At 52.7% G+C, this 14,099-nt stretch overlaps 1 protein-coding gene across 2 annotated transcripts in view; it reads right to left on the bottom strand.

The window, feature by feature from the left end:
* LOC140911001 (dedicator of cytokinesis protein 2) overlaps positions 1-14,099 on the bottom strand; it is a 353,749-nt gene that overhangs the window by 86,259 nt on the left and 253,391 nt on the right. The gene's annotated exons all lie outside the window — the stretch shown is intronic.

Below are 14,099 nucleotides of genomic sequence, written 5' to 3'. Positions count from 1 at the left end.
CTATAACAGGGTTCAAAAAAGAACTAGATAAGTTCATGGAGGATTGGTCCATCAATGACTATTAGCCAGGATGGGCAGGAATGGTGACCCTAGCCTCTGTTTGCCAGCTGGGAATGGGCGACTGGGGATGCATCACTTGATGACTCCCTGTTCTGTTCACTCCCTCTGGGGCCCCTGGCATTGGCCACTGTCAGCAGAGAGGACACTGGGCTGGAGGGACCCTTGGTCTGACCCAGTCTGGCCACTCACGGGTTCTGCGCAGAGTAGCAGGGAGAAAAGAGGGGGAAGGAGAAGTGGCTCTACCCAGGCCCAGATTGGGTCCCAGTCGTAGCAGCCATACTAGAGAACATGCCCCAGTGCAGGAGGGGACTGAGACAGCTTCCTGGGGCTGCCCACTGATGGAGGTTTTAAAGATTTTAAAGAATCCTTATTGAGGTTACAGGGACAAACTATCCCGATGTGTAGAAAGAATAGTAAATATGGCAGGTGACCAGCTTGGCATAACAGTGAAATCTTTGCTGATCTTAAATACAAAAAAGAAGCTTACAAGAAGTGGAAGGTTAGACAAATGACCAGGGAAGAGTATAAAAATATTGCTCAGGCATGCAGGAGTGAAATCAGGAAGGCCAAATCACACCTGGAGTTGCAGCTAGCAAGAGATGTTAAGAGTAACAAGAAGGGTTTCTTCAGGTATGTTGGCAACAAGAAGAAAGTCAAGGAAAGTGCAGGCCCCTTACTGAATGAGGGAGACAACCTAGTGACAGAGGATGTGGAAAAAGCTAATGTACTCAATGCTTTTTTTGCCTCTGTCTTCACGAACAAGGTCAGCTCCCAGACTACTGCACTGGGCAGCACAGCATGGGGAGGAGGTGACCAGCCCTCTGTGGAGAAAGAAGGTTCGGGACTATTTAGAAAAGCTGGACGTGCACAAGTCCATGGGGCCAGATGCGTTGCATCCGAGAGGGCTAAAGGAGTTGGCGGATGTGATTGCAGAGCCATTGGCCATTATCTTTGAAAACTCATGGTGATCGGGGGAAGTCCCGGACGACTGGAAAAAGGCTAATGTAGTGCCCATCTTTAAAAAGGGAAGAAGGAGGATCCAGGGATCTACAGGCCAGTCAGCCTCACCTCAGTCCTTGGAAAAATCATAGAGCAGGTCCTCAAGGAATCAATTCTGAAGCACTTAGAGAAGAGGAAAGTGATCAGGAACAGTCAGCATGGATTCACCAAGGGCAAGTCATGCCTGACTAATCAAATTGCCTTCTATGATGAGATTACTGGTTCTGTGGATGAAGGGAAAGCAGTGGACGTGTTGTTCCTTGACTTTAGCAAAGCTTTTGACACAGTCTCCCACAGTATTCTTGCCGGCAAGTTAAAGAAGTATGGGCTGGATGAATGCACTATAAGGTGGGTAGAAAGTTGGCTAGATTGTCGGGCTCAATGGGTAGTGATCAATGGCTCCATGTCTAGTTGGCAGCCGGTGTCAAGTGGAGTGCCCCAAGGGTCGGTCCTGGGGCCGGTTTTGTTCAATATCTTCATAAATGATCTGGAGGATGGTGTGGATTGCACCCTCAGCAAGTTTGCAGACGACACTAAACTGGGAGGAGAGGTAGATACGCTGGAGGGTAAGGAAAGGATACAGAGGGACCTAGACAAATTGGAGGATTGGGCCAAAAGAAATCTGATGAGGTTCAGCAAGGACAAGTGCAGAGTCCTGCACTTAGGACGGAAGAATCCCATGCACCGCTACAGACTAGGCAACAGTTCTGCAGAAAAGGACCTAGGGGTTACAGTGGACGAGAAGCTGGATATGAGTCAAAAGTGTACCCTTGTTGCCAAGAAGGCCAATGGCATTTTGGGATGTATAAGTTGGGGCATTGCCAGCAGATCGAGGGACATGATCGTTCCCCTCTATTCGACACTGGTGTGGCCTCATCTGGAGTAGTGTGTCCAGTTTTGGGCCCCACACTACAAGAAGGATGTGAAAAAATTGGAAAGAGTCCAGCAGAGGGCAACAAAAATGATTAGGGGACTGGAACACATGACTTATGAGGAGAGGCTGAAGGAACTGGGATTGTTTAGTCTGTGGAAGAGAAGAATGAGGTGGGACTCATGGAGCAGGTCCTCAAAGAATCAATCCTGAAGCACTTGCATGAGAGGAAAGTGATCAGGAACAGCCAGCATGGATTCACCAAGGGAAGGTCATGCCTGACTAATCTAATCGCCTTTTATGATGAGATTACTGGTTCTGTGGATGAAGGGAAAGCAGTGGATGTATTGTTTCTTGACTTTAGCAAAGCTTTTGACACGGTCTCCCACAGTATTCTTGTCAGCAAGTTAAGGAAGTATGGGCTGGATGAATGCACTATAAGGTGGGTAGAAAGCTGGCTAGATTGTCAGGCTCAACGGGTAGTGATCAATGGCTCCATATCTAGTTGGCAGCCGGTATCAAGTGGAGTACCCCAAGGGTCGGTCCTGGGGCCGGTTTTGTTCAATATCTTCATAAATGATCTGGAGGATGGTGTGGATTGCACTCTCAGCAAATTTGCGGATGATACTAAACTGGGAGGAGTGGTAGATATGCTGGAGGGGAGGGATAGGATACAGAAAGACCTAGACAAATTGGAGGATTGGGCCAAAAGAAATCTGATGAGGTTCAATAAGGATAAGTGCAGGGTCCTGCACTTAGGACGGAAGAACCCAATGCACAGCTACAGACTAGGGACCGAATGGCTAGGCGGCAGTTCTGCGGAAAAGGACCTAGGGGTGACAGTGGACAAGAAGCTGGATATGAGTCAGCAGTGTGCCCTTGTTGCCAAGAAGGCCAATGGCATTTTGGGATGTATAAGTAGGGGCATAGCGAGCAGATCGAAGGACGTGATCGTTCCCCTCTATTCGACATTGGTGAGGCCTCATCTGGAGTACTGTGTCCAGTTTTGGGCCCCACACTTCAAGAAGGATGTGGATAAATTGGAGAGAGTCCAGTGAAGGGCAACAAAAATGATTAGGGGACTGGAACACATGAGTTATGAGGAGAGGCTGAGGGAGCTGGGATTGTTTAGCCTGCAGAAGAGAAGAATGAGGGGGGATTTGATAGCTGCTTTCAACTACCTGAAAGGGGGTTCCAAAGAGGATGGCTCTAGACTGTTCTCAGTGGTAGCTGATGACAGAACAAAGAGTAATGGTCTCAAGTTGCAGTGGGGGAGATTTAGGTTGGATATTAGGAAAAGCATTTTCACTAGGAGGGTGGTGAAACACTGGAAAGCATTTTCACTAGGGAGGTAGTGGAATCTCCTTCCTTAGAAGTTTTTAAGGTCAGGCTTGACAAAGCCCTGGCTGGGATGATTTAGTTGGGGATTGGTCCTGCTTTGAGCAGGGGGTTGGACTAGATGACCTCCTGAGGTCCCTTCCAACCCTAATATTCTATGATTCTATGAGGTCCTAGCAGTACTGGGAGATCTAAGTACAGGGAGGTCCTCCCCCTGGGATCTGAAGCTGGCCACAGGGCTTGCTCCATCATCAGCAGTTTAAATTTGATCTTCCTGTTTTTTGGGGGATCTACCCTTGAAGGAAGTGAATATCTCGCACTTACTAGGGATATTGGTATCACCCAGACAGCACAGACAGTGGGAATGCCCATCGCTGACTGGAATAGCCACATGATAAGAGAGTCACCTTTAGCATCCCGGCGAGTGAAAGAAAGAAAGAATGAAAGAAAAGGGAACAGCTGATCCAACAACTACAAACACTATATACTAACCAACTTCTGAATACTAGCAGAGAACAGGCCCAGCTGTAGGTCCCATCTCAGGCTGAAGGCTATTGAGAAGGAGCTGAGGGCAATTCACCCACGCAGCCCCATATAGCCTTGGTGCGGGTGTGGGGGACATGTGCAAGCTGGAACCGGCACTGCGACCAAAAATCTCTGATCAAAGGCACAGGGCGCAGATGAACCTGAAGTGGAGCACCCACAGGGACACTCTTGAAGAACTGCTAGTTTTTAATCCATTTAATGTGTGACATAATTAATTTTATATTGTTCTAGGTTTTTAATCAAAATGTCTTATGGTATCAAGTCAAATGCCTTACGGAAGTCTAAATACATTACATCACCACTATTACTTTTATCAGCCAAACTTCTAATCTCATAAAAAAAATCAAGTCAGTTTGATAGAATCTACCTTCTAAAAGCCCATGTTAATTACATTAGCCTCCCTTAGTTCTTTATTAATTGACTTCAGTAGCAGCTGTGCCCCTGTCTTGTCTGTGATCGGTGTCAAACTGACAGGCTTATAATTTACCTGGGTCATCCCAGTTACTCTTTTTAAAAATTGCACATTAGCTTTGTTCCAGTCTTCTGGAACTTCCCCAGTGCTCCAAGATTTATTGAAAATCAACATTAACAGTCCAGTGAGCTCCTCATGCACACAAGTTATCTGGACATACTGATTTTAAAATGTCTAACTTTAGTAGCTTCTGTTTAACATCCCTGAGTGATACTAATGGAATGGAAAGAGTGTTATCACCATCTGATGAGACTGCATCATCTGTTCTTCCCCAAATATTGAACAGAAATATTTATTGAACTCTTCTGCTTTTTCCACATTATTATTGACAATTCGACGATTCCCATCTAGTGGTTCATCTACAGACCAATACCACTTTTTTGTTCCTAATATATTTAAAAAACTCCTTCTTATTGTCCTTAACTCTGCTGGCCATAAAGTTCGCCTTGTGTCCTTTGCCTTCCCTTATCAATTGATACAGTGTCTAACTTCTGATTAATATTCACTACTATCAACTTCCCCTTTTTATCTATTTAATCAATCATCTATCTACCTAAACTGCCTTCTCTTCCCCTCTAATCCAGGTTGTTTTTTTAAGCAGCACAGCCTTCTTCCTCAATTGTGGGGCTGTGGGTTAAAACTGGGAAACTGGGGCATGCTGCTCCCCTTTGGGGCAGAGGAGCTGGGATTCCTGTGAGCAGCCAGTGTCAGGGGCTGGATATCACAGGGGAAGGCTTCAAAGGGAGTCAGGGACTGGGGTGCACCTGCACTGCGAAGTCAGGGCTGATCTACCCCAGAGGACAGTGCTTGAGTGGCTCACAGGCTGGTAGTGTTAGGGATCTGGCACCCAGCCACCCTGGGCAAGGCCCCTGGCACTCTATACCTCAAAGTAACTCCCTGGAACCCCCATAGTCCCCACTGCAATAGGATTATGATGTTTTGTACAAAGGGTGCCTTGTGAGGTATCATTTGGTGAGTCTGGATTGGCTGAACACTAATAACCTGGTGGCTAGTATGTGCTCTCATGGTACGTGAAGTTATGAAGTATTGCTGTATGTGTTACAGTTACAACAAGGGAACGTAAGAACGGCCACACTGGGTCAGACCAATGGTCCATCTCGCCCAGTGTCCTGTCTCCGCAGTGGCCAATGCCAGGTGCCCCAGAGGGAACATAATCATCAAGTGATCCATCTCGAAGGCAGCACATACACAATGGAGGCTGCTTGACCATAAGGACTGCCTGATCCCCACGTCACAGCAGGATCTTTCTAGCAGCTGGGAGAAGGTATAAAAAGAGAGACAGTGACACCATTTGGCCTCTCTCTTCCCCTAGCCCCCTGCCATCTCAACATCTGGAGGGAAACATGGAAGACAAAGACTTAGAACTGGGGAGTTTGGTCTCAGGCTGAAAAGGGGTCCAGTCTGTGTATTGAGGATCTGTAACCTGCTTGTACCAGCTGTCAAGGTGAGAAAAACTGTTTGATTCAACTCTTGCTTAGACTAAAAGTTTTTGAATTTAGAATGCGCGTTTCTATTTTTATTTCTCAAGGTAACTAACTTGGACTTTGTGCCTACCACTTACAATCTCTCTGTCGTTAATAAACTTATTTTAATGCTCTATCCTTACCAGTGAGTTTGTCTAAAGTGCTTGGGGAATCTGCTTAGATTACAAAGACTGGTGCATGTCCACTTTCCTTTGACGTAGTGGCGAACTAGGTAATGAACTTACACAGGCCAGGCTTCTGACCAGTGCAGTTCTGGGATGCAAGGCTGGGCAGCTGGGAGAATTGGCTGGGGCCTCCTTGCTGATGGTCCATGAGTAAGGCTGAGAGTCTGTCATGGAGGTCACAGATTCCGTAACTTTCTGGGGCCTCCGTGACTTCTGCAGCAACCGGTGAGGCTGGCTCCGGGGCTCCCCGAACAGCTCAGGCAGCCCCTGGGCCAGCTGCACCACTGTCCCCCCCGCCCCAACACACACACAGAGCAGTAGTTTGGGTGTGTGAGGGAGCTCAGGGCTGGAGCAGGGGGTTGGGATGGTGCTTACCTCATGGAGGGGGGGTGGGGGGAAGGGCTTGAAGCAGCCGGAATGGCCCTGCAGCTCCTAGGCAGAGGGGGCAGGGGGCTCTGCATGCTGCCCCTGTCTGCTCGCCCCTGCAGCTCCCATTGGCTGCAGTTTCTGGCTAATGGGAGCTGCGAAGCCAGTGCTCATGGAAGGGCAGCATGCAGAGCCCCCGGCCTTCCCTCTCCCTAGGAGCTGCAGAGACATGCCGGCTGCTTCCAGGGAGCCATGTGGAGTCGGGTAGGGAGCCTGCCAGCCCAGCCAACCCTGCGCCCCAGCATCAGAGGGGGTCCCGGGCCACACGCTACGGCCTGCCCCCCCCAACACCAGAGGGGGTCCCAGGATGCCCCCCGCAGCACCCCCGGTCCAAGTTTTAGTTAGAGGTATATAGTACAAGTCATAGACAGGCCACAGGCCGTGAATTTTTGTTTACTGTCTGTGACCTGTCCATTACTTTTACTAAAAATACCCATGACTAAAACGTAGCCTTATCCATGAGTGGCTGGGAAATCATCCAGGTACCTCAGCTGGGTGTGTCCCTGCCTGTGGCTGGCTGTGTAAGTGCAGGGCCTGTCAGAGGTCTGTAACTTGATGCAGCATCACAGTGTGAGAGACAGCCCAGGCTGGTGGGTTTGGAGGGCTCAGCAGTCCCACAGCCCAGGTTTCACCCTGGGGACCCCGTCACCGCTACCCCTCGCTAGAGGCAGTGGGGAACAAGGTGACCCACAATCCTGGGTACCCCAAGAACTGTCACAAGCCCCAGGCAGCAGCCCCATGCTCCGAGGCGCAGCGTTAGCGCTTCTGGCACTGGATGGCTTGGGACATGGCTAATGTGCGACAGAGCCTTTCCCCGGTAGGGCACCACTTCGAACAGCGGGCTTCTCTCACCACGGTCGTCAGGCCAGCACCACCACAGAGTTAAATAGGCACAGCTTTTTAGAGCCAAGGTTTATGGTTAGCTCAGCAAGTAATTTACATTAAAACCACACCCACAGCTGAACTAGCAATGGGAGCTGGGCAACGTGACCCTTGGAAAGCCCAGCTGACTGTACCCAGAGGATGATCCTCAGGAGACCCCATGCCACACTTGGGTTTCCTTGGAGGTGCACACGAGGGAGCGCTTGAGAGAAAGTCACCTTCCCTGCTGCTGCACAGAGCAGCCCATCCATGGCCAAACTCCACTTTCCTCCTTCCTCCTTCCCAATGGCAGAGCTGCCACAGTCACACCAGAGAGCATAGCAGATCTGAGCTCCCCATCCCAGGCCCTGCTCCACACGATCTCCTCAGACAACAGAACTAGATGCTACAGTGCCAGTGATGGGTACCAAGGGACGCTGGACACAGAGTGAGCGCTGCCCAGTGTGCCTGCCCCACAGGCATTAAGCACATCTCACCGCAGGAATGGCTCAGCCCTCACTCACACCAGCCTAAGTTCTGGTGAACATCCCTCCCCCAGTTGTGCACCAGGCCCCAGCCCCAGCCTGCTCTCTCCCAGCCAGGAGAACGTGTCCCTGGGTTCTACACTGCTTGTCTGATGTGGGGGAATGAGGATGGGTGCCGTGCTCCCGTTCAACCTGCCCCCACCTCTGAGTGACAGCCTGGCTCCAAGGCTTTGCAGTCTTGCCCAGGCAAATCCCCCGCGACCCTGTGAAATGCTCTAACGCATCAGCTGTGATGAGGGTCCCATTTGATTTATTTAACTGACACTTGACAATGTCTGGAACCTGCCACCCCTGCCCAGCAAGCACTTGGCAGCCCTGTCTCCAGGGGCAGAGGCAGAGAAGCGTTCTCTAGGTAAAGCCACACACACACACAACAACCCAGTACAGTCAACACAGCTCCGCCGGGCAGGGGAAATGGAGCCACGTGAGGGATGGGAACAGAGTTATGGCAGTTTCTGATCCAGGGACGGGCTCACGCTGCAAAGGCTCAAAGGGAAGGTTCCCTGCCAATGAAAACTGACCCATCTGTCCTCAGACCCACTTGCATACCAACCACTGTGTGCATGAACGTGCACCCCCTTTTGCCTTCAGCTATTCTTGGCTGCTGGGGCCCACTGCACCCAAGTGTGAGAACTGCCCACAATGCTGGAGGGCTTGAAGCCCCCTTCCCCTCCCACACCCTATACCCCACATTTCATCCAGCTCGATAGGGAAACACCATGAAAATGGGGCCTCGCCAGCCACCAGGAGACACTGGCCAGCGGGGATGGAGAGGTAGCTAGGAGGCCTTTCCCATCTAAGGGACACTAGTTCCAATCTAGCCCCAGGCTGAGAGGGGGCTTGGGGATGGAATATTTCATTGCTAGGTCTAATCTAGGGGTTCTCAAACTTCACTGCACCAAGACCCGCTTCTGACAACAAAAATTACTACACGACCGCGGGAGGGGGACCAAAGCCCAAGCCTGCCTGAGCCCCACTGCCCTGGACAGGGGGCCAAAGCCAAAGCCTGAGCCCCACCACCCAGGGTTGGGGGTCCAAAGCCGAAGCCCAAGGGCTTCAGCCCCCCAGGCGGGGCGCCTGTAACCTTTGCCCTGCCACGCAGGGCTGAAGCCCTCTGGCTTTGGCTACTGCCAGTGCGGCTCAGGCTTCAACTTTGCCCCGGACCCCAGGAAGTCTAAGACCAGCTGTGGCGACCCTACTAAAACAGGGTCCCGAGCCACAGTTTGAGAACTGCTGGAAATCTGACCTCAGGTCAGCAGTGCTGGAATGGTGCTGCCATCTGGTGACTACTTGTGATTTTGGTGAAGTGGAGTGTGTACAGGATGACCCAGAAGGCAGGTGACACATCACAAACGGCATTAAGTGGCCCCTCATTAGCAGTCTCAGCAGAGAGAGCAGGGAGTGACTGAGCGCCGGAGACCAAGCTCCAGAAGACAGTCCCTCCAGGGCACAGCTAAGGCTGGGGAGCAGCGTGCTGGGGGCTCCTTGCCCTGCCAGTGAAGGGTCCTGTTCTATGGAGCAGGGTCTGTTCCACACAGCACCTTTCCCCAGTGCTCCGTTCAGTGGCTAGAACTACTGCGTAGCAGGTGCAGTGAATCCAAGGACACAGGGAGGCTTGAAAAACATGCCAAGGACCCAGAAACTGATCCAGCTAAACAGTAAGTGAATAAAAATCAATCCCATTAGCATAAAAGTGAAAGAGTGAACACGACAAGCCAGGAGCGGTGTCCCCGACTGGCCCACAGCTGTGTCAGCAGCACCTGCACAAAGACACCGCAGAGCCTCGCTAGGGCAAACTGCAGCGAGAGTCCTGCATTGGCACAAGGGTCATTACCTGCCCCTCGTGATCCATAGTCCTTCAGCCCTAGCAGGCATGACTTGCCTGCAGAGTTTGAAATGAATGTCTCCCGGCTGCACACAAGCTGTTGGCTCAGCCCAGGCAGCGTCCAGTCCGTACCCAGGACTTTGCTTGGGAGTGCACAGCAAGGGGCCTGTCTGAGACAGTGAGCATGCGACACAGGGCAGACTGGAAATGTGCCACAAATGGAAACTCGCATCTCATCTATCCTACCCGCCTGCAAGCGCAGGCGAAGGAGAGACCCGACAGTATTGTTACTAATCAGCAACGCATGGACAGAGACTGTCTTGGCCTGTGGCTCCGAATGGAACTGCCCCAGCACAAGGAGCAGCCCGCTGACCTGGGGCTCCTTGAGAAGGGAATGCCAAGTGCCATGGTGTTGCAGGCAGGGCATCCCACTCCCCTTTCCCCAGTGAGTCCAGCGCATGCAGCTTGTCCCCTCTGGACGGAGCAGCCAGCAGAGCTGGGTGAGACTGGAGGTTACACGGAAAGTTGGGGCTTGGCAGGAATGTGACAGGATGGACACTTCTAAAGCAAGCTGATCTCTTCAGGGATTTGATGAGATTAGTTCAGTCACGTGAAAACAGCTGTTCTAGCAGCGGTTGGAATTAGATTCAGGTGAATTCACTGCGCTGCTTGTTACACCTTGTACCAGTGAAACTGTATTTCCCTTTAAATTACGTTACTGGGAAGGGAAGCCGCCAGACCCTGCCATACATATGGATATGGTTCGGCTAGGAAATGCGGGAGCTGTGCGCGCACTGGCTATAGATCTCCCAGCAAAGCGCCAGCCCGCCCAGCAGCAGAACCCACTCCCACAGCCCCGGAGGGGGATTTTAGTGGTGCAGATAAAGACTTTTCATTGCAACTTTCCCTAGCACAGGGGTTCTCAGACTGGGGGTCGGGACCCTTTGGGGGTCACGAGGTTATTACATGGGGGATCGCGAGCTGTCAGCCTCCACCCCAACCCCCGCTTTGCCTCCAGCATTTATAATGGTGTTAAATATAAACAAAGTGTTCTTAATGTATCGGGGGGGGGGGGGAGTCGCCCTCAGAGGCTTGGTATGTGAAAGGGGTCACCAGGACAAACTCTGAGAACCCCTCCCCGAGCAGGATTGCAGCAGGCAGATGAGCTGCCCCGTTGTCACATGACTGGCTAGGTTACCTGGGATGTCACAACCCCACCACCCAGCAGTGAGCTGTTTGCAGCTGCCTGAAATCCAACTGCACCAGCAACAAACCAGCAACCAAGCGCAGTGATTGTGGACGTCTCCAGCCGATGGATCTTACAAGAAATAAACTTGCAGGGGGCTCAGGGCTCCTGGTGGTGGGAAGATGGGGTTCAGGGGCATGAAGGAAATGGTCTCCTCTCCAGCCTCGACAAAGGCCATCCTGCCCCACACTCACGTCTGTTCCAAATGCTGCTGCACAGATACATGACCTAGCTCATAGCTCTGACTCAGTTCCCCCTCCCCTGGTTCTCCCTTCAGCATCACATCAGACACAAACCCCTCATCTCCACATCCACGGCCTGTCCCACCCCACCACCCGATCATCTCCCAGACACCACTGGGCCAACTCCGCCTTCGCCCTGCCAATGGGACAGCAGACACTGGGCACTTGCAGCAGTTCACACCTTTGCACTTTCTGCCTGGCTGCCCTTACACGCAGGGCGAGCTCCCCTTAAGCTCTGCAAGGCAACCTCATCCATCTAGCTCCCTCTGCCGCCAGGCCTACAATAACCACCCAGCTTCACCAAGACCATTTTCCGTCTCCCTGCCACTTTGCCATCTGTCTGTTGCACCCCTGCTCTCCCATCTCACACGTGGCCAGTGAGCTCCTGGGGCAGGGACTGTCCCCGTTACATGCTTGCACAACACCTAGTATGATGGAGCCCTGGCCTCTTGGCACTACTGTAAAACCAATAACCACAGCAATCAGGCATGTGGAGAAGGAAAAGGAGAAAGAGGGTTTTTTGGGGGAGGGGGGAAGAGAGAATGCAGAGCATGGGGAAGATGTGGCTTCGACCCACTTTTGCCATAATACCTACAAGAAACCAACCAGTGAGTGACTGCTGAGCTGGGGGAATGGCTGGAGAGTAGAGGCTGAAGCTATAAACATACCAACACACACCAAAGCAAAGGTCTGCGTGTGCTTAACGATTGGGGGTGTTGCCCTCTTAGACACAGGGCTTCCGCTGGCACTGGTCATCTTGTCCTTGAGCTCTTCCAGGGGAGAAGCATTGCGCTCTGTGTCTGTGCTCCCCCAGCAGCGGGAACTCAATCCTCCCCGGCCTCAAGGCACTGCTGTCAGACAGGTCATAATCCTGAGGGACGGGGAGGGGGCTGAACGAGGCAGCTGGGAGTCAGGGCAAAGAAGAGAGAGTCACAGGCAGAAGTGTGGGAGGAGGGGGTGTTTCAGGCCTTGTCAGGAATTGTCACATCTGAATCTAATACATATGGGGACTGCAAACCACTCCGAGTAGCTGTGAGCAGGGCCCTGCATGCTGCTGCCCCGGGATCCGGACATGCCAGGCTGCGCAGCGCCAAGCTCTGGATCAAACTCCCACAGCCATGGTAAGTGGCTCCCCCTGCAGGCACTGTTATGGCCCTGGCTGTGTGGCAGCCACCAACCCAGCCGGACCCAGGGCTGGATGTGCCAAGTCTCCTTGGCAGGGTTATTCTGTCCAGACTTGGAGGCAGGAGGAGCCTTCACCACACATAAGAACCACCCAGCTCTGCCGCCAGCAGGGGCTCTTTTCCAAGGCCAGATCTGCGTACCCCCAACCCCCACCACAGGCCCTATCCTGCTGCAAATGTAACATGGACAGACCCCAGTTGTCAGCGGGCAGGATTGAACCTGGGGCCTCTGGAGCTTAGTGCATGAGCTTCTACCGCATGAGTTAAAAGCCATATGGCGGCTGTAGAGCAGACTCATAATCTTTCTCTTTAAGTGGTCTCAGTGCCACTAGATGGGACAGCGCCCCTGTGACGAAGCGGGACTGTTCTTAATGTTTCCTTTGAACATTGTGGGGGTGCCTCAGTTTCCCCTAGGCAGTTCTTAAGTATCTAGGGGGTTGGGTAAGGGTGTATGATCCTTGCAGAGCCCTAGAGAGCAGGGGTGTGCAGGGATCTGGACAGAGAATGGCCGACACCCTGTTTCCTGGCAACTGATGGCCTGGGCCCTTCCCCCCTGCAAGGTGAGAGCTAAAGGGTTGGAGAACAAAGGAATCAGGTGACCTCCTGGCCCAGGAAAGGGACAAAGCCCGGAGGGGGGGGGGGGCTGGAGGGAGTTTCAGTTTGGGGCTGGCTGGAGACATTGAGTGAAGGGCAGACGTGGTTGTCTGGCTCACTGCCCCCCAAAATGGACCCAGCTGAGGGGTCCTGTTCTCTGCACCTGCAAGCTCTGTGTTAGACCATGTTCCTGTCGTCTAATAAACCTCTGTTTTACTGACTGGCTGAGAGTCCCGTCTGACTGTGGAGTTGTGGGGCAGGACCCTCTGGCTTCCCCAGGACCCTGACTGGGCAGAATCGCTGTGGGAAGCGCACAGAGGGACAGAGGATGCTGAATGCTCCGAGGTCAGACCCAGGAAGGTGGAAGCTGTGTGAGCTGTTTGCCCTGCAGACAGGCTGCTCACAGAAAGGAGACTTCCCCAGAGTCCTGCCTGGCTTCGTAGGGAGCGGTTCCAGAGCATCCCGGGGACGCCGTGACAGCCCCACACCTAGGAGATGTGTGGGTTACACATGCACACAGCCAGCCTACCTCACAGACCCCACTACTCAGCCCTTCAGAGCTTTGCAGGCCAGACGGGACCTCCTCTGTAAACACAGGCCAGAGAACAGGGCCAGTTTCCTCTGTCCTGATTGCACTAAATTTTGTTTGGCGAAAGCACCTCCCAGACAGGCCTCCAGTCTTGGTTTCAAGACACCAAGAAGAGGGAGAATCCGCCCTTCCCTTGGGAGCTGGTTCCAACAGTTACTCACCCTGGGTGAGAACAATTTGCCTGACCTCTTCCTGTGTGTCTGGTGTCATGGAGTGTGATAGAGTCCGGGCCCTACACCCCTCTCCCTGGGATTCACCGTGACTCTCAGTCAGCCAGTAAAACGGAAGGAATAGGAACACAGCATAAAACAGAGCTTGTGGGTACAACCAGGACCCCTCAGTCAAGTCCTTCTGGGGGGCAGGGAGCTTAGACCCCAGCCCTGGGGTTCCCTGCGTTCCACCCCCAGCCCCAAACTGAAACCAGCGCCCCCCATCAGGCTCTCTCCTGCAGCCGGGGTCCAGTTCCCCGGGCAGAGGTGTTACCCCCCCACCCCCTCCTGGCTCAGGTTTCCGGCTCTCAGGTCTCCCGTCCCCAGTGAAACCCCCTGCCACATTCCCAGGTCAACCCTCCCTGCTGCCTCACACCTGGTTCAGCTTCTAGCCACGGTCTGGTTTCACCTCCCCCTCTTAAA

Source organism: Lepidochelys kempii, chromosome 4 (assembly GCF_965140285.1).
Source record: "Lepidochelys kempii isolate rLepKem1 chromosome 4, rLepKem1.hap1, whole genome shotgun sequence".
Classification (NCBI taxonomy): Eukaryota; Metazoa; Chordata; order Testudines; family Cheloniidae; genus Lepidochelys; species Lepidochelys kempii.
The sequence above is the reverse complement of the archived record's forward strand: the minus strand, read 5'-3'. Positions and strand labels throughout refer to the sequence as shown.